This window comes from Panthera leo, chromosome C1 (genome assembly GCF_018350215.1).
Source record: "Panthera leo isolate Ple1 chromosome C1, P.leo_Ple1_pat1.1, whole genome shotgun sequence".
NCBI lineage: Eukaryota > Metazoa > Chordata > Mammalia > Carnivora > Felidae > Panthera > Panthera leo.
In genome coordinates, this window is record NC_056686.1 from 36,640,496 (window position 1) to 36,663,392 (window position 22,897).

Genomic DNA, 22,897 nt, shown 5'->3' on the forward strand with positions numbered 1-22,897 from the left:
CGAGAGCGGGAGGGAGCGCGGCCGCTAACCCGATTATGCAGATCCGCGGGGGGCGCGGATTAGGCCGCGGGGGCGGCTTCGCCCTAAGCGGCTCGGGGATTTGGGAAAAGTTTACTCGGGCGGAGGGGGCGGGGACTCCCCCCCGGCCGGCGGCCGCACTGCTCCCAGCTGGGTGAATGGAGGCGGGTCGGTTGGGCCGGGAGAGGAGCCAAGGTGGGGCGTGCGCCTACTGAGACGCAGCCACAGCCACACTTTTTCAGGCACACGCGCGCGCGCTCGCACGCACGCAAAGAGTTACACACCAGGGCCTGCAATAACCGTAAGTACACAAGCCCCCCCTCCCACCCACCGTCACCCTCCCCAGTGGAAAAACAGTTGAGAACACATGGAGGTGTGCGCACGTACACGCACAGGCTCAGCATCACACATAAACCAGGTCCACCATTGCTCACGCAGTCATGCAACACTGGCTCCTGGTCACACTCACAGACACAGGCAGACCCTCTACCACGCAGACACACAATCCTGCATTCAGATGCAGTGCCTCCGGTGATCCTAGTGGAAACCCCCATGACACAGCGCTATGATTTCAGCTACACTATGTATGGACCATGCAGGGACGTGGCCGGGTGCACAGCCCCCCACTTGCTCTCTCTCACAGACCTCCCCCCCCTTTTCCCTTGGAAGGCCTCTAAAGACAAGTGTGTGTGTGTGCGTGTGTGTGTGTGTGTGTGTGTGTATGCTTGAGTGTGAGCCTGCCAGGATAGCCCATATTTCTGCAGTTGAGCTTACTCTTGGGCTTTTGCAACGGGCCTTCTCAGGGCAGGCAGGAAGGAAGGAATGAGGAATGGCACTGGGCTGGGAAATAGACTGATTTGCCTTGATTACTCTGGCTGGTGGTGGTGGTGGTTTGGGGGGGGGGGGTTGGTGTCTGGGATTCTCTCTACAGGCTGGGGGTCCAAGACTCACTCTCCTTGCCAGTTTCTCTGGGCCTACTGCTTTCTTGAGGGGCAGTCAGGGAGGAAGTTGGAGAGAAAGGGTGGTAGCTTTCCCTTCCACATCTGGGAAAAAGACACAGAACCCAGCTATAAGCCAACCCAAGGCAGGAAGTCAGGAAAGCCTCAGCCTCTTTTTATCTGTAAAATATTCAGTGTATGTGATCAGTGTGTGTCTGGGGAACATACATGCTTTCATGCTCAGTGTATGTCCACGGTCTTTGTGTACATCCATGGTAATATGTGTGCTTTTGGACAGTGTGTGTTTCTGGTCACTGGTATGTATATCCCTAGCCTCCACTCCTCACACAAATATCACAGCCACACATAATAACTGTAGACACACATTGACCGTAGAAGGTACTCACCCTGCACACACAAAATGACCATGGGCACACACTTTCACACACACACATACAAACACACTGAGCCTCTGAGAGAGGCCAATCCTTTGTATGGACAGACAGTGAACACTAAATGGAGTCAAATTCTTAGGTCCCACAGCTGCTGGAGGGCACCCCATCCCATGCCCTAGGCAGTGATAGAGTGACCCTGTGGCTGGCTCAATCAGTGGGGAAGAGGGGCAGGGTTAATGAGTCCTTAGCAAGCAGGGCACTGGCTGCTGCCACTCACTCCTGTGCTGTATGTACATATGTGACTGTGTGTTGGTCACATGCACCATTGTTGTCACTGGGAAAAGTGTGTGTGTGTGTGTGTGTGTGTGCGCGCGTGCGAGGGTGGGGGAGAATATTATCCTCAGAATCTCAGAACCACCTTGAGGTGGTCTGGACTGACCCCTGGATCCTGCTCAGTTGGGGGAGAAGGGGTTCTATGGTAGGGTCAAGATGTGCTCTGGTATTTCAGGCTGCAGGGGATGGTAGGAGGCTAGTCCCCTTCCTGTGTAACCATAGCAAAGCCCTGACCCAGTCTGGGCCTGGTTCCCTCATTGGCCTTCCCTGATCCAGCCTTTCTGGTCCTGAATCCATTGGAGGAGAGGCTGGAGTAGTCAGACCCTCAAGAAGGAATTCTCCTGGGCATCCCTGACCCACTGGACAGGATCTGATAGTAGGCCTGGCCCCTCACCCCCATGAAGCATGTTCCATGGGGCAATCAGGCCCGATTTCAGGCTCAAGAAGGATTCCTCTGATCACCAATGGGGCAGATCCGATTCACTGGCTGCAGAGAGGGCTTGGTCAGAAATAATCAGCAACCAGGCTATGGAGAAGGGCCTCCCAGACAGGATCCCATCTGAGGAGTACCAGGGGGGAGGCCTGTGGGACTAGAGGGGATGAGGATAGGAAAAAGCCTCCCTGTGTGCACACACCCAGGGGGCCTCCAGGTCAGGGCTCAGTGAGGGCTCAGTGCCACCTCAGTGGTCCTTAGCTGGGCTGGGCCTTCCTTCCCCCCAGCCTGCCCTGGCCCAAATCCTGATGCATTGCTTAATGGATGTGTACCCTTGAGTAAGGTATTTCACCTTTGTGTGCCTCAGGGCGCAAGTTTAATATGGGGATAAAATAATACCTTCTTCATAGAATCCATATAAAGAAAATGTAAAGCATGTAGCAAAGTGGCTGGCAGATAATAAGTGTCCAAGCTGTGGGCATCATGGTACTATTACTATTAGTTCAGAAGAGCAGAGTACAGAAGGAATCCGACAGCCAATGATATCTTGACACCCCCTCCCCCACAGGAGGGAGGCTAGGGAGAGGGGACACATGGGGATCCACTACAATTCCTCCCCCCCCTCACTCAAGCTTATTACCTAGGAGAGCGCAGAGGGGATGGGAGACAGTCTGGGCAGCCTGCCCTGAGGGGAAGGGAGCCTGAACTACTCCCTTCTGGTCCAAGTACATGTCTACGAGGAGTGGATGGGGAGGGGAGAAGCCATCTGAAGTGGCTCAGCGGATCAGTTGTTTCAGGCCAGAAGCCATTACCTTCCCGGAGAGAGAAGCCCATGGCACATCTGAGGCTAGGGGCAGGGGCGAGTGGAGTACAGATTGGAATGAGACTCCAGGTCCGCCTGAGGCCTCCTTGCCTTCCCCCTTCCCTTTCTCTGACCAGAGGAAGAGGCAAAGTCCAACCTACTCTTCTCCACTTTGGGCACCAGAGGGGGTGGGGACTAGCAGAGAGAAAGTGGTCCCTGCCCACAGCACCTCCATAATTGATTGCACCTACTGTGTGCTAGCTGGGCCCCCAAGCATCTCCTGTTTACTTTGTGCCTTTGCCACAGCTGGAAACCAGCAGGAGCCTTTTCAAGAAAGTCATCCGATTATCTAGCCCGCAGGGCAAGACTTGGCAGTGGGAATCAGGATTTCCATATAGGGGGGCAAAGGCGTGGCTGACTGGAGGGAAGGGGGCTGAAGATCCTGCCTGCTGGGTTTGTATAGCAAACATGCTGTTTTATGAAGACTCCCTGCCTCTTTGGGGTGGCTTGGCATTGCTGGTGATGAAGGAGAGGGCTAAAGCCTCCAAGCCATCAAGGCACCACCCCTGGGGTCAAGCTCAGGGAAAGCATTTGTCTACCAAATTCCAGGCCCAGAAGCCACTAAAGTTCAAAGTGGTGATCTTCTGAGTCACCCCCAACGTGGGTGAAGAGGGACAAAGATGAGCCTAAACCCTGGGCTTGGGCTGTGTGTGCATCCTTACCCAGGACTGGGGTTGTATCCAGCAGATTCTTCAAACGCCTGCATTCAGAGCATCCTGGAAAGGACTTCTTTTCCCTCTTCCTTAAGAGCCTCACCTTTGCCAGGTGCTATGGACCCCCTGATTTGGGCCTGAACAGGTGCTCCTCTCAACTGATGCCACTGAGTCCTCTTCCACCTCATGCCCTCCTGGCTCCTACCCCCTTCCTCTGCTGCTCTTGGTCTGTCTGTGTCTCTGTTTGTACCTCTCAGAGTCTCTCCATGTCTGACTCTATCTCTCTGTGGGCCTGTGAATCTGTGTCTCTGTCTGTCTGATTCTGTATCTTTCTCTATTTGTATCTGTGACTCTTTCTCTGGTTTTTGCTTGTCTCTCTTTGTCTCTGATTCCCTGTCTCTGAATCCTGGTGTTTCTCAGTCTGTGTCTCTCTGTCTCTGTCTCCTCTGTGTGGCTCTACGAGGTCTTTACAGTCAGGTTCGAAGGTCACTGTAGCTGAAGAACTGAATGGAGAGGGAAAGCTGGCTTGTCCCAAGGCTGGGAGACAGGGTGTCCTGGATACTCTGTGTTCCCTCTGAGGAGCTTTGTCCTCCAGAGTTTGCACTTGTACTCAGTCTGAGTCAGGCTAGAGGCACTCTGAAAGCTTTCAAAGCCTTAGCCTCCTGCTTTAGACTATTTCAAAGGCAGGGCTTTGTCTTTTTATTCAGACAGGTAGCCAATCTCTCAGTACCTCCCACTTCCATTTTCCTCCATTTTTACCCCATGAGAAGCTCTAGGAATGGCTTTTGGAATAAAACAAACAAACAAACAAACAAACAAACAAACAAACAAACAAAAATCCAGATTCAAATTCTGGACCTGCTATTAATAAGCTCTATGATAATGGGTAAATTATTTGATCTCTCCCAGTTATGGACATTCTTCTCACAAATGGGGATAGGAACAGTGCCTATCTCCCTGGATTGTGGTGAAGATAAAATGAGATCATGACTAAAGGACTTAACACAGAGCCTGACTCAAGAACTGGAAGTCACTTTTTATTGCATTTCCCCATTTGTTTAAAGAGCCTAACAGAGGCATTGGCCCATAGGAGTCTTGTTGAATGGATACAGATTTCCTCATTGTTCATTTCCTTTCTTTCCTTCTGTCTTTTGCTGTCTCTATGCTTGGAGAGGATGGGTGATAAGAGCCACTTGAGCACCCTCTATGTACTCAACCTTGATCCTGGCTCTGCAAGTGGGGTCAGGCTCTGTAAACCGTAATGAGATCCAAATTTGAAGTTTGCCTCTGCAACTTAGGATGGTCTTTGTGAAGTCTTAGGCTCTGAAAATTTATAAGATACTCTGAAAATTATAATGGGATCTGTAACAGTGATAGGCTCAGAAATCAGGGATGGGATGTGCTCTGCAGATGGTAATGGACTCTGTAAATACTGATGAGTTTGGTATACAGTTTCAGGCTCTGCAAACAATAATGGGCCTTGCAAACAGAGACAGGCTCTGCAAATGGTAACGGGCTTTGCAATAGTGATGGGAGTGGCAAGTTGATGGAAGGACCTTGGAAAAATTGAAGACTAGTTCTTACCTGTAAAGGACAAGAGGGAACTTGTGGGTTCCTAAAGAGCAAGGCTCTGTCTCAGTACCATGGACAGCAAGATCCACCCCTTTCAGGTTCAACTAGGCTCATCTGTCCATTGTTTCATTGTGTGTTGGTGTGTTAGGGGTAGGGATGGGGGCTGGGGGTGTACTGGAAAAGAAATGGGACAAGGAAAGGAATGAGGCTGTGTCTCCACCCTCAAGGCTTTCAGTAGGTTGAGAAGACAGACTTCTAAGCCAAGTGGAGGGGATTGTGTCTGTGTTGACAAATCTGTTTTCAGCCAAGCTATTTGTGAGGTAGAAGGTGTCTTTCCACATCAGAGGCTCTTGGAATGCTAAAAGGGTGTTTAAACCACACTGGGCCTCCTGGGGGAACTGAGAAGTCAGCTTTGCAAAGAACATCTTGCAGGCTCCAGCTGACCTTAAATTCTAGCTGGCACCTGAATTGCTTTGTAGCAATTTAAATTTCTCTGTCTGTCTTTTCCAGGTCTGGCCATATTAACAGATCTGTATCACAGGGAACATTTAAACCTCTCAGAGCATGGGGCCTAGGGAGGGCAGAAGCAAGGCTCTGTTCTGGGTATGCTGTGAGTAACAGTGCCGAGGATCTGTTGGTGGCTGAGACTGGCATGGGGATGGTGATTATGGAGATGGAGACGGCCATGGACGTTGTGGTGGTGCTAATGTGCTAATGGCAGGGGTAGGGAGAACTGGAGTGTTGACAATGGTGGAGGTGATGAAGACGTGATGACAGTGGCTAAAAGGTGGCAGTAAGGTAGACAAAGAAGTAAGCCCTAATGGGAGAGAGCTTGACACAGTAGCTAAGAATTTGGCCTGGGTTTGACTTCTGACTCTGATATTTGCTAACTGGGTGACCTTAGGCAAGTTATTTAACTTCTCTGTGCCCCAACTTCCTTATCTGCAAAATAGGGATAATAATAGTGTCTACCTCATAAAGGGTTAAATGAGTTAACATGTGAAATATTTAGACAAGTTCCTGGCATGTGGTGAGTACTATGTGGGTGATAGCTGCTATTACTATTAAGGAAGGCAGTGAAGGTGGTAATGATGAGGACGGAGATGGTGGCAGTGAAGTTGATAATGGTGACAGCAGGGATGATAATAACAATGATACAATTTATGGAGTACTAAGATGTGCCCTGAACTATTGTAAACACTTGGTATGTAGCAACTTTTATAATCCTTTTAACCCTGTGAGGTAGCTAATGTTATCCCCATTTTAAAGCTGATAAAACATAGGCACAGAAGGGTTGAAATACGTGATCAAAGGCAACACAGCTAGTAATTGGAGGAGCTCCAGAGCTGTGCCCTTGACCATTTGCTGACTGGAGACCATGATAGAGTTGTGGTTGGCAAGAGTGAGTGCTGGGTGCTTGTGGAGGATGGTAATGGAGGGAGCCGGGCACTGGTAATGGCGACAAAAGAGGTGAAGAATGAGCACTGCTGGGGTTCCAGGGGGAGGTACAGGGGCAGTGAAGTCCTGCTCTAAGAACACCCACTAGCCAAGCTCCCAGCAGAGCGGGAGGCTCTGCCAGGTTTCTCTGGGCATTTTCTCTTTAAAGTTCTGCTCTGCAAGCAGGTAGGAGAGCAAGGACCTCCCTTCTGTTCAGCAGCAGGAGGCTTTAGGTCCCAGGCAGTGAAGTGGGATGGAAATGGGCAGTTTTGGGCCACTGTGTGGCAAAGGGGTAGGCTGGGGCTTTCCATTTTTCCTTCACCCTCCTTCTGGGATTTGGCATCCTCTGACCACATAGCTACCCAGTCCTCTCTAGCTCCCTGCCAGTACCTGGTCTGCACTAATGGCAGAAGCAAGACATCCAGCCCATCATAGAACTCTCCCTGCCTCGTCTTCCCAGTGCCAGCTCTGGCCTGCCTTTCGCCTGCTGCTGTGCTGAGAGGGGGAAGCCTTAATAGAGAATCCGCCTCTGTGCCTCCTGCTCTCCGCCTGCCATCCTGTCCCTATTATCAGCACCATCAGCAGCGGCAAATGACACTCTCGGAATCTTGACTCCAATCTGATGCCTGGTCCCCGGGGCCTCAGAGAGGCGCAGGCCAGCCAGGCTGGGGGGCTGGGGAGGGGCTGTGCGGTAATAGGATGTGGCTGAGGATGGTCTATTAGTAGTATTGCTGATGAGCCCCCTTCCCGGCCCTGTGGCGTCCCCATCCCCACTCAGCCAGGCACAGCAAGAGGCCATAGTGGGGGAGCAGGGAGGGAGGCTGCTGGAGGTTTAGGCTGGGCAATCTTTAAGCCTAGACACCAGGCTCCCTTGGGAACTTGGGGGTAGGGGAAGGGATGTTGGAGAAATAAGGCCACCCAGATACTTCCTTAGACCATGTAACTGGGGAGAAGAGGAGTAGAGGGCAAGGAGTTGGAATGAAGGACCCTTGGAGCGTCCTAGGGTTCAAGGTCTGCAAGGAGCCTCAAGAAGCATCCCATGAGGTCTCCTTTCTACAGCCTCTTCTTAAACTCTCCCAGGCATGGTAAGCGCAGCATCTCCCCAGCCACTTTATTGCGTCGTGCTTCCTCATTTGGAATCCTGATTGGCCTTTCTTGGTACCAGGGCCCTGAGGCCCCCTTAGGAGCACTAACCCCATGACTAAGACAGGCTCATGGGATCTGGAGACAGAAGATCTGTATCAAGTCTGCTTACTTGGGTCCTCACCCCTCCTCATGGCCATAGATCTTCTGGCCTTTGTGTGCTGTGTGTGTGGAAAGGCTCTAAGAGGCTAGAAGGCAGGTGAATAGACCCACTCCAGGGCGCCCTGGAGAGCCAGGGGAGATAGTGGGCAGAGCCCTGGGTGAGTGCAAGACATCCAAGTCCTAGCCCAGCTTGTCTGCTGTGTGACCATGGGAGAATTACACGTTGCTCACTTAGCCTCCCTTCCCCACCTCCACCTCCAAGGGCCCTTGCTGAGAAAGACAAGTAATGAAGCTTGCTTTTCTCAAAGGGGATGGGCAGATAAATGCTTTGGGGACAGAAATCATGAATTTGGGGCTGGACAATCTGAAAGTGTGGTCTAATTAATACTCCCTCAACCCACACATACACAGCACCAAGTGGGTGGAGGAAGATGAGACCAAGAGCAGAAAGTGAACTTGCCTCTTCTCTTCCTTGGGCCTGGCTATCTGTGCGGGGTGCACCATGAAGGGATTTGTTCTGCCCTGAAGGGTACCTGGCAGGCTAGAAGCCTGAGCACCCCTGATTCCAGCCCAGCTGGATAGGGCTCCCTTCTGGTCTTTGACATAACAGAAGGAGGCTGAACCTGCCTGGAGAAGGACCCCTGGGCCAAGCAGATGGTGAGGAGTGGGAAGGAGAGGAGCCCAAGGCCTGGCTCAAAACCACAGACCTTCCACCCCCATCCCCCAGGCTTGGGCTTCTGACCACAGCACTGAACTCAATGTGTTCTGCCCACACAGAATGAATTCTGTGTGTGCCCCACAGCCCAGACATCCCAGGTGTCTTCCTCTGCTGAGTGCCTGCCCTCAGTGTCCTACCAGGGGCCTGGCCATCAGTCACAGGGCTGGCTGGACACATAGGACTGGATGTGGCCCAGTAGATGGCAGGAGGCAGGGAGCAATGACTCCTGCTCATGAGCCCCTTGGTGGCCTCCATTCACTTTGCATCTTTTCTTCCCTCTTTGCTCTTCTCCAGATCACCTGTGTCCTCACCTGTACATCTCCCTCTTTTTCCTATCACCTATGCCCACCTCACCTGTCCTGTTCACTGCCTTCTCTCCTGTGCCCCTCTAATCTGCCCCCTCTCTCCTCCCTCATCAGATTCCTCTCCCTTTGCCCCTCCTCCCCAGTCTCTGGGTCAGTCTTCTCCCTTCTTAGCCATTTTCCCATTAGTCCCCCTCAGTCCCTTAGGGACCAAAATGCCAAGAATCAGCCTGTGAAAATCCATCTCCCTAACAACCGCGCCTACCACGGCCAGGCTATCCCCTTTTCCAGGCGGCTGCCAGTGGGAAATTGGGAGCCCAAGCAGGATAGTTTCTTTGACCCAATCAAGGGCATCTGGAGGTGGGAGGTGAGAGGAAGAGGTCTTGTGTGATTGGGGTTGGGGTTACAGAAGGATCCTGGTTGGGGCGCCCTGGGGAAATGGTGCAGTTCTGAAGGTCAGACAGCAGGGGCGCCCGATCCTTTCTCTATCCTCAGAAACCATCGCTGAAATTACTCATAGCTGGAATAATCCAAAGGGGTAAATGTTGAGTACACCAGTACACTGTGGGTGGGAACCTTCAGGAGGGAGCCAGCTTTACCCTGGTCTGAAGTTGGCCTTGTATTGTTAGCTTCTTAAAGAAACTCTTGCCTCTGGCTCAGAATAACTTTCTATTTGAAATCATGCAAGGGATGAATGAACTTGGAGCCTTCAACCTCTGAGGAGAGGGGGAAAGAGGTGCTGTCATTCCTCTGCGGAGAGCCACCTCCACTGTCCTCAGCCCCCAGGGAGGCTGGCAGCCCCTCCCCTCTAGCCCCTTGAAGAATGCTTCCCTCTAATCTACAGGCAGTGTCCTCCCTCTACTGCACTCACACCTACATCAGCTGGGGGAGGGAGCAAGCCCAAGCTAGGCCCACTGTGTCTGGTGTTCAGTGGTACAGAAGCAAGGGAGGGCCTGGGATGGGTGGACCTTCCCTGTGTGACAGTGTGCCTGTGTGTGTGTGTGTGTGTGTGTGTGTGTGTGTGTGTGAGAGAGAGAGAGAGACACACACACACACACACACACACACACACACACACACCAAGGTTTGTCAGGTTTTTTTCTCAGTGAAACCTGAGACAGGTGCTGCACCCCTCCCCCTTCAAGAAGGGCCTGAACCTGGGTGTGGGGTCAAAGCAAGTGTGAGTGACATTGACTCCAACTACATGGAACAGCCTCTTGGGGACTGCACCACCATCCTCTTTGTCCTCAGTGCCTAAAAACCCATACAAACTTAGGAAGGAAAGCACTGCCTCCAGACATGAATAATGTCATAATAATTGTGGCTCTGGGTGGGACAGCATGAAAGCCCAGAAATGGCTTGGAGAGGACCCAGGCATCTGACAGAGGGTGGCAGCGGAGACTTTCTGAAGAAGGCTAAACTTGATGGGGAAGGGTCTTTCAGACAGCCCTGGGACCAGGCAGGCAGGAGGGATGGCCTGGTGCAGTCATTTCAGGGGCCATAAACACCTTTCTGGGCCTCCCATTATGCTGGGAACTGGAAGGGAGATGGAGATCCTCGATCCTCCTCGGTGTAATACCCCCCTCCGCCCCAAGCAGGCTATGGGAGGTTGGTAAATATCCTAATCAGATTAGCGGAGTGGAGACAGCAGAGGCTATGGTGGGAAAGTGCTTTGGGCTGGCCTGGCCCCCGCCCCTCTCCTGGGAATTCAACCCTCTTGCCCTGTCCAATCCCTCCCTGTGGGCCCCAAAGTCATCTTGGCTCTTCAGTGGCCTCTGCTGGCCTGGGTGACCCCACCTGGCACCTGGCGTTCTCTAGATCTGGTGGAGATTTCTGCATCCTGGGTCTCCTCAGCTTAGGGGAGAGATGGGGCAGCAGACAGCCCAGCCCTGCTGACACCTTCTGCTCCAGGAAGCTAGCCCTCTGGGTCTCTTTTCTCAGCCTGCTGAGCCCACCATGCTCTTTCCTCTGGCCACCATGATGTGCTCACCTGTGAGCCTGGGATGAAGCATCAGGATTCCAGGGTGATCATGGTTGGAGGGAGTCTGGTGGGAGACATGGGTTTCATCAAGGTTGAGTCCGAATCACTTCCTTCCTCAGTCTTCTCTGTGGCCAAGCTGAGTATGGGTTAGATAGAATGGAATGAGGCAGAGACAGCCACACACACACACCCATGGAACAGCAGGGGCATCAGGTCAGGAGGGGTTGGGGAGGAGGGAGGAAAGGGCCGGGAGAGCAAGGGTTGGCAGCTCTCTGGAGGCGGGAGGTGGGGACTGGGGGACACCAAGAGCCAGAGGGCCATGAGACTGGAGAGTTAGGGGCTGGGGGAGAAGAGGTGGAGACTGGGAGTTAGGATTGGGGGTAAGGAATTAGGGGACAAGGGATTGGGAGCTAAAGGATTTGGGTCTGGGATACTGAGAAACGGGATATTGGGGGCAATAGGCAAAGAGCCTGGTGTTGAGGGACTAAGGTACCAGGGACTGAAAAGAGGTTAAAGTATTTGGGGCTGAGGAAATAGGGGCCAGTGGAGCTGAGCAGGGAGAGAAAGGAACTACAGGAATGTATCTTCACAGACAGGGAGAGGGGTCCATGGGTGGACAGGAGGAAGTGCAGAGGCCAGGCCTCCCTCAGCCCCCGTGGCCAAGCTGGGGCCACTGGGGCGGTAGTGGGCCTCTCCTTTTCGGGCTGTCAGAGCGGGTTAGGCTCCAGGAATTGGTTCCCTGGATCATCTCCTGGGAGCCAGCCCCTCCTGGCAGCTTTGTTTGGCGAAAGCGCAGGGATTAGTGGGGCTGCCCCCACACCACCTCCCGGCCGCCAGCTCCTGGCGCTTTCATCCCTGAAGGTCGCTAAAGCCGCAGTGCTTTGAGATTAGGCCCCACAAAGGGGCCCCTTGTGCTCCAGCCAAGCCTTGGGGGCAGGGAGGGGAGGGGGGTCCCTCAGCCTAGACCAAGCTCCTGAGACAAATCCTTCTCTCCCTCCCTGGCGCATCACGGAGGGTCCCCCTGGCCAAAGGCCGAAGACCCCTCCCATCTCTCTGCCCCCAGCTCAGAGACTCCAGTGGAGCCTGGCAAAGGGGCATCAGGCCAGTGAGGGGTGACTCCCCTGCTCTGCAGCATGTCAGCGTCCACCTGTGGTCATCTTAGGTTGGAGGTGGAGGGAGGGAGTAGGGGCAGGGAGGGGTGGGGGTGCCCAGGGCAAAGGTCAGAGTGAGTCTAAGATCATAGACTGAGAGAGAACATCTGTCCAATAGCCCATAGAGAAGATGGGGAGACCAACCGGAGCTGGGGAGAGGAAGGGACTTGTCCTCAGTCAGTCCAAGTTGCTGGCAGAGCTGAGGCAGAAATGAGGTGGGCTCCCTCTTTCACCTGGTGTTGGAGCCCAAGTTAGGGGTCAGCAAGTGTTTGAGGAGGTGGGACAGTTTTGTGCCTCCTACATTGAAGAGCGTGATATTTTAAAAATATGGGTTCCATGGGACATCTGGGTGGCTCAGTCTGTTAAGCCTACAACTTGGGCTCAGGTCCTGATCTCACGGTTCATGAGTTCAAGCCCAGAGCCTGCTTTGGATTCTGTGTCTCCTTCTCTCTCTGCCCCTCCCCTGCTTGCGATCGGTCTGTCTGTCTGTCTTTCTCAAAAATAAAAATAAAACATAAAAAATAAATTTAAAAAGATGTGGGTTCCAGCATAAAGTTGCCAGTTATTAATTTTGCCATATAAGGGCACTGAGGGAAAGCTACCAACTGCTCTCAGCTTCATTTCAGAAAAGAAAGGATATGTGAATGTCAAAAAAGTTGAAAAGACAATCTCAGAATGGAGAGGATAGAGGTTCACATTGAATAGATGTAGCTTTCTGCACAATTTTCTCCCCAAATTTTACTTTTCTCCTTTCTTGTTTGAGTGAACCATCTTGGGACTCCTAGACCAGGCGAGCTTGGAGAGGATGCCTGCCCCAAGGGGCTGAGATCTCCTGGATCCAGGTCTGCCTACCCCTCTGTGCCAGCGATGGGAGGGGGCGCCAGCTGCTTCAGGTCCTGCCCTGGGGAGGTTGAGGGCAAGGGCACTGGGACTAGGCTGTTCCTTGGGGGTTCTGCTGTGAGGGCAGTCTTCACCTTGTCCCCCTCATCACCAAGGAGACCTATGAAGAGGAGGCGGAGGGAGCAGGCCTGACTGCGGTCGATAGAGGAAAATTTCTTCCTGTCTTCTTGCTCATAAAATGTTTGTGGCCAACATATTGCACAACATTCCCAGAGAGGCCACAAAAGGCAGTGCTGGGCTGGCAGGGTCAAATGGAGCTCATGGAGCCCAGCCTGTCTGCTTAGCCTTCCACCAGGCTGGCCTGAGGGGATGGGGGCAGGGAGGGGCCCAGAGTCACTGGGGTGGTGGGTGTATGGGCTTAGCTTGAGGAACATCAAAGGTGCTCAACAAATTCCTTGTGAAAAAGCGTTCACAGGGAGGGGGTCTGCCAATGAGAGGTAGGAACTGATGTATTAGCTGAAACTCACATGGCCTTTACAAAATAATCAGGTACTGTCATTTAACCTTTATAACAACCCTAGGAGGTAAGTACTGATATTTCCCCCATTTTATGAATAAGAAAACAGAGGCCCAGAGGTTGAGTGACTTGCCCAAGGTCACACAGCTAGTCATTGCCAGAGCCTGGATTTGAACCCAGGAAGTCTGGCTCCAGGGTCTATGGATTTAATTATTGTGCAATTATACTGTTACACTGTGGTCCTGAGCAAGGGTTACCTCTGAGTCTCCATCATCACCTGGCCATGCCTTCTCCTCTCAACTTCAGGATGCCCCAGAGTTTTCCTGGGGTTTGGAGTCACCAAGAGATGCTTGTCATTTTGCAGACACCAAGAGATGCTTGTCATTTTGTAGAGTGGAAGTGTCCCCTTGCCTAATTTGGTAGTTTAAAAAATGTGTCCACAAATTCTTTGGTACTTCTTCCTTTGAGTGGTGGAGTTTAATTGTCCTCTCCTTGAATGTGGGTTGGACTTAGTGACTTGCTTACAAGGACTAGAACATAGCAGAAGTGATGGGATGTCACTTTTGAGATTAGGTTTAAAAAATGACAGTCTGTATTTTGACCTTTCTCTCTTGGACTTTTTTTTCTCTCTCTCTGGCTTTCTCTCTCTCTCTTTCTCTGTCTCTCTCATCCCAGCTACCATATAAAGAAGTTCAGGTTATCATGCTGAAGAGGCTATGTGGAGTAGAACTGAGATGCCCCAGCTGACAGCCAGCACCACCTGCCAGTCATGTGAATAAGCCTTCTTAGAAGAGTATCCCCCAGCCCCAGTCAAGACTTCAGAGAATGTAGCCCTAACCAATATAACTGCAATCTGTAAGAGACACCCCCCCCCACAGGACAGAACCACCCAGCTAAGCTACTCCTGGATTCCTGCCCCTCCCAAACTGTGATATAATATACACATACCTCATTTTATTGAGCTTTGCTTTATTGCACTTTGCAGATACCGTGTTCTTTTACAAATCGAAGGTTTGCCACAACGCTGCATCAAGCAGGTCTGTTGGTGCCATTTTTTTCCCAACAGCATTTGCGCATTTCATGTCTGTGGCACATTTTGGTAATTCTCACAAGATTCCAAATCTTTTCATTATTATTATATTTGTTGTGGTGATATGTGATCAGTGAGTATGACTTGCTGAAAGCTCAGATGCATTTTTTTAGCAATAAAGTATTTTTAACAAAGATATATACATTGTTTTTTAGACACATGGCTATTGCACAATTAATAGACTACAGTATAGTGTAAACATAACTTTTATATGCCCTGGGAAACCAAAACATTCATTTGACTGGCTTTATTGAGATGTTCACTTTATTGCGGTGGTCTGGAACTGAACCTGCAATATCTCCTAGGTGTGCCTATAAATGTTCGTTTTAAGCCACTTGACGTTTAGGAGTAATCTGTTATACAACAATGGATAGCAGATACACTTAGCCAATCTCATGGTCTGGAATCTCCCCATTAGAGCTTCATCCATGGATTGGTTAAGTCACTGTCTCCTCCATGTTTCTCCCCAGCCCCGAGTTAAATAACAACGAGCTAATGCTGATTTGCTGAATCAGACAGTGGTCACAGTCCAGTCTGGTTAGGTGATGCCATTCTGGAAATGGCACGTGGCCACTTAATCATTCTGAACCCACCCAGGCCAGGGGTGTTCACCAATGAACAGTGTTGACAGAATTATGTGACGTCAGCTTTCCTATACAGAAAAGCTACATCCTCTGCTTTAGTTGGGAGTACAGGGCAGTCATGGGGATGAGTGCTTGAGGAGAGCTGGGCTGAGTGGAGTAGGGCCCAGTTTCCACAGATCCCATCTTTGGGCTCTGACATTCCTGGCCTCTCTCCATTCCTTGCCCAATAGTGGCCAAAGCTTCATTCAAGAGAAACCTGCCCCCCTTCAGCATCTTCCAACCCCCTTTCAGAGTCCCCATTTTTGGCTGGCCACTGACCCAGAGTCACAAGTTAGCACAATGTGATTGTGCATATCTGAGGGTCATGGTGTGTATGTGTGAGTGTGTTAGGACATGAGGTGGGAGAAATTTGTATGTAGACATATGTGCTGGTGGCTTTCATGTAGCATGCACTCATGCACATGTGCAATTGATTTGTGGGTTTCTGGGCAGGAAGGAATGTATTTGCTGCTATATTTCTGTGTGTACCTGGGGAGAGTGTATGTACACATATGTGAGAATCTGGGTGTCTGCACGATGGTTTTATCAGCATGGGGGCATGTATACTTCAGTCAGTGTGTCTGTGTTTGCTGTAATTGGGATGTGTGTCTGGCTTTCCATGGGCAGGTACCAGCACTAGGAGCGCCTGGGCTGCGGTCCTTAAAGGGTTAAGGGAAACAGGAGCCACCATAACTCTTAATCATAGCTTTGCAAGCTTAGCCAGTGCCCCTGTTGAAAAATGTTTCAAAAAGCAAAATAAATGATCTTTTAGTTACAGAAGTATTGATTTTGCCCACATCTAGTAATAAAGAGCAAGTCACCTGTAGCTAAAACTCTTGTAAAATATATTTTATACTCTAATAGTCTGCAGATAGAGTCACCCGCTGAGCACAGATGACAAATCTCCCCAGCGCGGCCTGCGCCCCCCATATTTCACGTCAGGGACGCAGTGGTGGCGCAGGCAGCGACAGAGCTGGGTCTCCCTGCGGGTGAAGACATGGCCTGGCTGGCTAGAGGAAAAGAAGACCGCCAGCTTCCTGGTACATGGTCCATTCCCCTGCCCCTCCCTGGGCACTCAGCACCAACCTGGGTCATGGTAGAGGTTCAAGACCTCCTGTCCTTTAGATAGAATGTCCCCTCCTATATCTAAATCCCTCCAAAGAAGCTCCGGCAGGCTCTCAGAGCAGGGCCACGTCTCTCTCCGCATCACCCAGGTACAGAGGCTGACAGTTTGGGAATGCTGAGGATCTAAGAGAAGAGTGGGGTGGGGCTCCTTCCTGGTTTGAAGCCAGTTACCCTGGGTATGCACAGACATGTTCACATATATGCCACACGTTGGCCCCTCCCAGGCCTCCATGTACACCTGAAAGGACACACTCAGCCTCCAACACACACATATATTCAGAGGGACACACGTGGCACACCCCACCTATGCAAGTACACACATGTCGGACACTTGGCTTTATCCATGCACACAGACACACACACCCGGGAGCTCACCTAGTGCGCATGCAGTCCCTTCACATGGACCTGCTGTATATCTAAAGAACCAGACCACATCCACCCTACCTAAGGAATTTTTTAAAGGAAGACTTCGGTCTGAAATGACCAAATAGTCATTTTGCTTTTGGGGATCTGAATGTGCAGAATGCTCTTCTCCCTTATTATCTATCATATATAGATAAATCTGGCCAAGCACACCTACTTTCATTTATAGCTCTCTCCACCCCTCACTGCAGGTGGGAGAGGAGTTGCTTAGGGAGGGCACCCTGATCTTTTGGCCTCCTTTATTTCCAGAGGGGATGCAGCCAGGAATGAAGCCCAGGCCTGGGAGGCCACACACCTGGCTCCAGTAACCTCTTCTGCACTGCCCTGCTGTCTGGCCCTGAATTTCTCTGAGCCTCTGTTTGGATGGGGACCAACATTTCCCCCTGGCATTCATAGCCTCTCCTCAGAGAAACTCCGTTCAACTTACCGCGTCCCTCATCAAGGTACCCTTGGAGAAGTCAGAGTGTCCTCTCACCTCCGCAGGCACCCAGCTGGCCACCCCAACCCCCACAGTAAGGCTACCTGGGGGCAAAAGTGGTTGGAGGAAATTCAAAAGCACAGTAGGACACCCCTCTCCCCCCAAATCCGGGAATGAGTTGGGTTTTCCAATTCCTGATGGCAAGGGGGTGGGTAGAGGAGGTGAGGAAGGTGTTCAGAAGAAATGGGGAGACCCACTGAAGGTGAGGGACAATTCAGGTAGTATTGGGAATAAAGCTGATAGATGGTGGGAAGGGGCCAGGAGTACTGAGGGGATTGGGGGAGCTGGCTGGGGGCAGGAACCGGTGGGTCAGATATGGACCCCCGCTAGGGGAGGCAGGAATGCACGGAAAATTAGCAGGGTGAATGTGTGTTGAGGGGGGTGGGGGTACTCTGGGGTGGTTGGAGGAGGCCAGGAATATGGGCAGTGGGTATCTTTGAATGCCGCCGAGGGGCAGTAGGCCATCGGAGGGAAGGGGCAGAGCAGGTAGCTGCCCTGCGCTGGGGTTGGGGTTGGGGGGAGGGCTCTTTAAGCGGCGGCCGCGCTAATAACCTGTCCAGGAGATGGCTCGTGGCAAATTGCTTTGTTAGTCTTGTCAGCGCGGCCGGGGCCGCCGTCAGCGCGCGCCATGGATCAAGATGATGAATCGCCGCGGACCGCGCAGATGCGGGCGGCCCGCGGCCCTGCCCGGGGGTGGGGGGTGTGGGGGGCGGAGGGGGCCGCGGGGGGCCGGGCCGCCGCCATTAACTCTCGAATTAGCTCTAAGCCGCCCACCACCTAGCTACTGCCCCGGGGAGCGCCAGCCGTGGGTTCGGACTGGGGAGTGGGCCCCGCGGCCCCCCATCTGGAACCAGGACACAGGCCCCCCCCCTCCACTGAATCCCGGCTCATAGGGACGCAGGGGAAAGTGGGGCTCCGGGAAGGAGGATGGAGGGGCACGGTCACAAATCTGCCTGGCGAGCCTCTTCCATGGCAGCCGGGTGTGTTCCTGCAATTCGGGGATCTGGGGGCTCCTACAGAGTGGCCTCATCGGCGCCTGCCCCCTTCGCTCTCGAGCTGTGAATGGCCAAGGAGGCTTAGAGTTCTCTTTCAGAATGTATGTATGTGTGTGTGGGGCGAGTACGGGGGGGGGGGGGGGGGGTTGATTTGGCATTGCTCTCTAAACCGAGCTCAGAGATGGGGCTTTAGGGAACCTCCGACCCTCATTTCCCAGATCTTTCTGCACAGATGGCTGGGACCGGTGGTCTCAGAGTTTTCAGACCTGTGAGCACCCAGTTTTCCCAAGTTCCCAAATTAACCCATCCCTTGCCTACCCACTACCTTGGTCCAATTTAGAAACATCTTCCCCAACACCCCATTTCCCCTCTCCCCCCCACCCCCAGTACACAAAGGCACAGTCTGCATTCATATATTACATATTTAAACATGCACACACATATGTTATACACAAATACAGGAGTATATACACATAACTACTCATACACACATAAACTCACAGGATAACGAATGCACACAAACATACAACCACATCCCGAAATGCACTGCTTCCTCCACTCCCAGCCCCAGCAGCCCAGGAAAGTCTATTAGGGGCGGGACCCCAACCAGTCTGGGGATGCCTTCCTTTTAAGCCCTTTGAAGGTGTCAGCCACAGACACCCCCCCCACCCCTGGGGTAAGCGGGGAGGGTGGGGAGGTTCCAGGAGCAAGCCTGGGTGGGAGGCCCTGAATCATTTCTACTTCTTAGCTCCTGTCTAGACGGTGGCACCTTTAGAATCATTTTGTTAAATCAGTAAAACCCACCCACCTTGTGGGTTGCCAAGCTCCCCATCACCCCCCCCCACCCCCCCCACCCCCCCCACCTTCCTAAAGGACACCTTCCCCTTTTCCCTCCACCCCATTTTCCTCTCTTTCTGTCCCAGCATGTGCCAGGGATTTTGCCCTGCCTCCATACCAATCCACAATCAGGACGCCTGGGTGTCTCAGTCTTTAAGCGTCGGACTTCAGCTCAGGTCATGATCTTAATGTTCATGGGTTCGAGCCCCACATAGGGTTCTGTGCTGACAGCTCAGAGACTGGAGCCTGCCTTGGATTCTACATCTCCCTCTCTCTCTTCCCCTCCCCCACTCATGCTCTGTCTCTCTCTCTCAAAAATAATAAACATTTAAAAAAAAAGAATCCACAATCAACTCAGAGCCCAACACTGTGCTGCAATGTCTGTGGAAGTACACCAGGGTGGGAATATGACAGAGACGATTTCCACATCGTCCCCTTGTGTGGAGGCCTGTGAGTCCCCGCAAGGCAGTATGGGATTCTCCAGGTGCCTAGGAATTCCAGTCTGTGAAGGCCCAGTGTGTTCCACGAGGCTTGAGATATACTGGCCACCCAGCCACCACCTCCACACCTCTGGGACTGGGACAGCTGGCACTGGCAGGCCCTGAGATAAGAGGGGTCTCCCCAGCTGGCCTCAGAGTCTGTATGGCAGACAATTTCCCTCAAGGAGCAGGTGCTCCCATCACCTGGAACCCTCAGTAACCCTCGGTTCACCAGCAGAACCTGTGCTATCCTCAACAGTCTTGCTCTGCAAGTCTGGGCCTGGCAGACCTGGCCCCAAGTCAGGCCCTGGCTGGGTTGGGGTCCCCACCCCTTCAGTCTGCCTGGCAGCCCCTGTCTTGTCTGAGGCAAGGACTAAGGGGGGATGAATTGGAGAGCTGGGTCCCTGGGCAAAGAAAGATGAAGCCCCTTCCCACCGGGAAGGGAGTCCCAAATGAAGCCAGGATTCCTCCTGGGGGGGGGAGTGCCCTCAGCAAACCCTCCTGCTACCATCAAGCAGAGATGGCTTGAGGCTGGGAGAGAGGGATTCCACATCTGTGCTACACAGAAGGGACTTCATTTGTGCATCTCTAAATGGGATGCTCCACGTGTGCACCCATATCTAGGTCTCTGTGTGTGACTGAATAACTGTATATGTGTGTAGGGGGTTACAATTTTCTCCAGGATGATCTTTGCTCATTTGTTTGTGTGTGGAGGGCAGCCAGGTGGGGGCGCAGTGTCCTTCCCACCATTTGTCCTGCTTGTGGAGGGCCTGGCCAAAGTCTGGATAGTTTAAGCCAAAGAGACAGGCTTAGGTACCCCCCCCCCCCCCCCCCCCCGCTTCCCTCTCTTCCCTCCTCCTCTCTCCCCTCCCTCACAGGGCTGGATCCCTGAAGGGAAATTAAAAGGTTATTTAAAGCCCCCGCCTCCACCTTTCTTGTCCCTTTAAATGGAGCCTAAACGGTTTTGCTTTGGCAGAAGAAATCTTTTCTGGAGCTTTGGGGTGGGGGTGGGGGATCCTGGTGGGAGAGAAGGGTCTAAGCAGCCTAATCCTCTTACCACCCCCTCCTCTCCCCTCCCTTCTGAGGCCCACCACTCCCTACCCCCCCCCCCCCCCCCGCCTGAGGCACTCAGCCCCTAACTCTGCCTGGGGATCAATCCTCAAATCTGTCCATGGCCCCTTCTGCCCTGCCTAGGCCCAAATTCCTGACCTCCTCTACCCAGTCCAGGACTCTGAAACTTACTGGTAGCATCAGGCAGCCAACACCTCCCACCTTCTTTGTGCCTTTGCCTCTAAGTAAACAGCCCAGCTCCCAGAAGCTTCTCTTACTGGAGGGAATGCCAGAACCAGGGTCCAGTTGCTCCAGTCCCAAGTTTAAGACCATGTGCTCATCCTGTGTCTGTCTTACACGCAGTCACCTGGATCCACAATCATGCTTGGACTCACAATTGCACAAAGATTGGTTATACACACAGAAAGGACTTACGGCCACAGTTACACATGGACTTGCGGTCCTGGGAGCACTTGTTACAAGGACACACTCTATATTCGACTCGCAGTTGCTACCACTGTGGCCAGAGACAGACTGCACAGAATCCCAGCCACACAGGGACACACACTGTATGCACCCTACATCCTACACACACTTGGCCAAGTGCCTCTCTAGTCACCTCCACGGACAGCCACAACACGATCAGTCGTCACTTGGGCACCACCAGTAGCGTCTGCATTTACCTGCCCCTCTGGCACACACCTCAGACACACCTTTCAGAAGGCTGGGCTCCTTCACCACCTGGCCCCAAAGGCAGCTCCCAAACGTCTTCTTCCTGTGAGCCGGTCCTGCCTGCAGGGAGTAGGGCACTGGCAGGAATGCGAGGGCCCCAGGCCCAGGATTTTCCCCATGTGGGCCAGGAGCCGGGTGTCTGTCCCCCTTGAAACAGGTGCGTGTGCTGCGTGTGAAGCTGAGTCCCACATCCACAGCCTCTCGAAGAGGCCTCCAGCTTGCCAGACAGGAGGCCGGCGGTTAGGAGCGCCATCCTGTGTATGGGCTGAGTGCGTGAGCGGCGAGTGCTGATTTCGGGTTGTAGGGTGCTGTGGTGGCGCGGGGACGGCAGGGCGGCCGGTGGTGTGGGACCCGTAGGGAGAGTGCGTGTCTGTGTGCGCGCGCAGCTCAGGACCCATCTTGGAGGGACGGTGGGGGGCGGGGGTCAGCCAGAGAGCCCCCATGCCAGCTCCACTAATTCTGGCGCTAAGCCCCCAGTCGCGGGTGCGGCCTTTTGAGGGAAAGGTTTGTCAGGACCCCTCCTCGTCCCAGGGATTGGCCTGCGGCTTTTGCAGAACCGAGAGACGCAGAGATCCCGGGACTGGAAGACCGAAAGATGAAGATTCGGAGGAGCTGACGGACGCTGGCCGGGCCCACAGACCCACCGACGGTCGGACCCTCGCGTCCTAGGCCAAGAGTGGTTCCACTGCACCAGCAGGGCGGGGCGGGGCGGGGGCGGGAGCGACGCGTGATTGGCAGCCACCGGGGCCATTAGGGATCGCGTGGGCCCGCACCGGGCGCCCGGGAAACGCCGTTTAAAACTCCAGCCTTGGCCGCGGCGCGCGTAGATGGCAGCGGCGGCGGCGGCGTGGCCCCGGAGACCAGGTGCGAGCGGGCGGAGTCGATGGGGCCGGGTCGGGAGGGGAGCGGGGCGGGGAGGACACGGCCCGAGAACTCTGGGGACCGCCTCCCCTCCTGTGGCCCTGCAGTCCAGTACCAGCTGGGAGGATTGGAAAGTTTGCTTGCGGTCAGGGACTTGGAGACAAGACAGACTGCGCAGGGACAGAGGAAGCAGAAGGGAAGGCCATAGACGCAGATCCGAGGAGAGAGGGAGACACACAGGGTCAGACAGAGACGATACTCAGGGCTGAAAACGGAGTCAGAGCGCGCAGAACTCGAAATTCCGAGGCAGAAAGAGAGAGGAGAGCCGTGGGCAGAAACACGCCGCGGCCGAGACGGAAGCTTGGCCCGCGGAGACGCAGGCACCCGCAGAGAACGCTTCAGATCCGTCACGGTTTTGCCTCATTTGGAAGATATTACTTCGCCCTTGAAAAAAAAAATACAAAAAAGGTTTGGATATTAAGCGGAGACAAATCCTTCTCAGTTTGGAGGGGGGTGGGGAGGAGGTGGCCGGGGTAATGCGGAGCAGATGCGCCCCGGGCTTCGAGAAGCCCGGGGCCCAGGCTGGGGAGGGGGCGCGGCCCGAAGCCCAGGTTCCCGCTTGGGGAGCGCAGGGGCTGCCCACGCCTCCCCGGCTTCGGCGTTCACGCCGCCTGGTGAACCCCTCGGTGCCCGGGAAATTACCCGGGATCCGGCTCAGGTCCCGCCCGCGCGGCTCCGGCTCAAACTCCGCCGCCGGCGAGTGCGCCTTTTCTCTCGGGATTGCGATTCTGCACGAATTTTCCAGTTAG

At 53.4% G+C, this 22,897-nt stretch overlaps 1 long non-coding RNA gene across 1 annotated transcript; it reads right to left on the reverse strand.

The window, feature by feature from the left end:
• Positions 1 to 4,694: 4,694 nt before the first annotated feature.
• On the reverse strand, positions 4,695 to 21,545 carry LOC122227985. The gene is made up of 3 exons (XR_006206339.1): positions 21,209 to 21,545; positions 10,897 to 11,023; positions 4,695 to 4,881 (listed from the first exon to the last, which is right to left on the reverse strand). It is a non-coding gene; the product is annotated as an uncharacterized LOC122227985 (long non-coding RNA).
• Between the last annotated feature and the right edge of the window lie 1,352 nt (positions 21,546 to 22,897).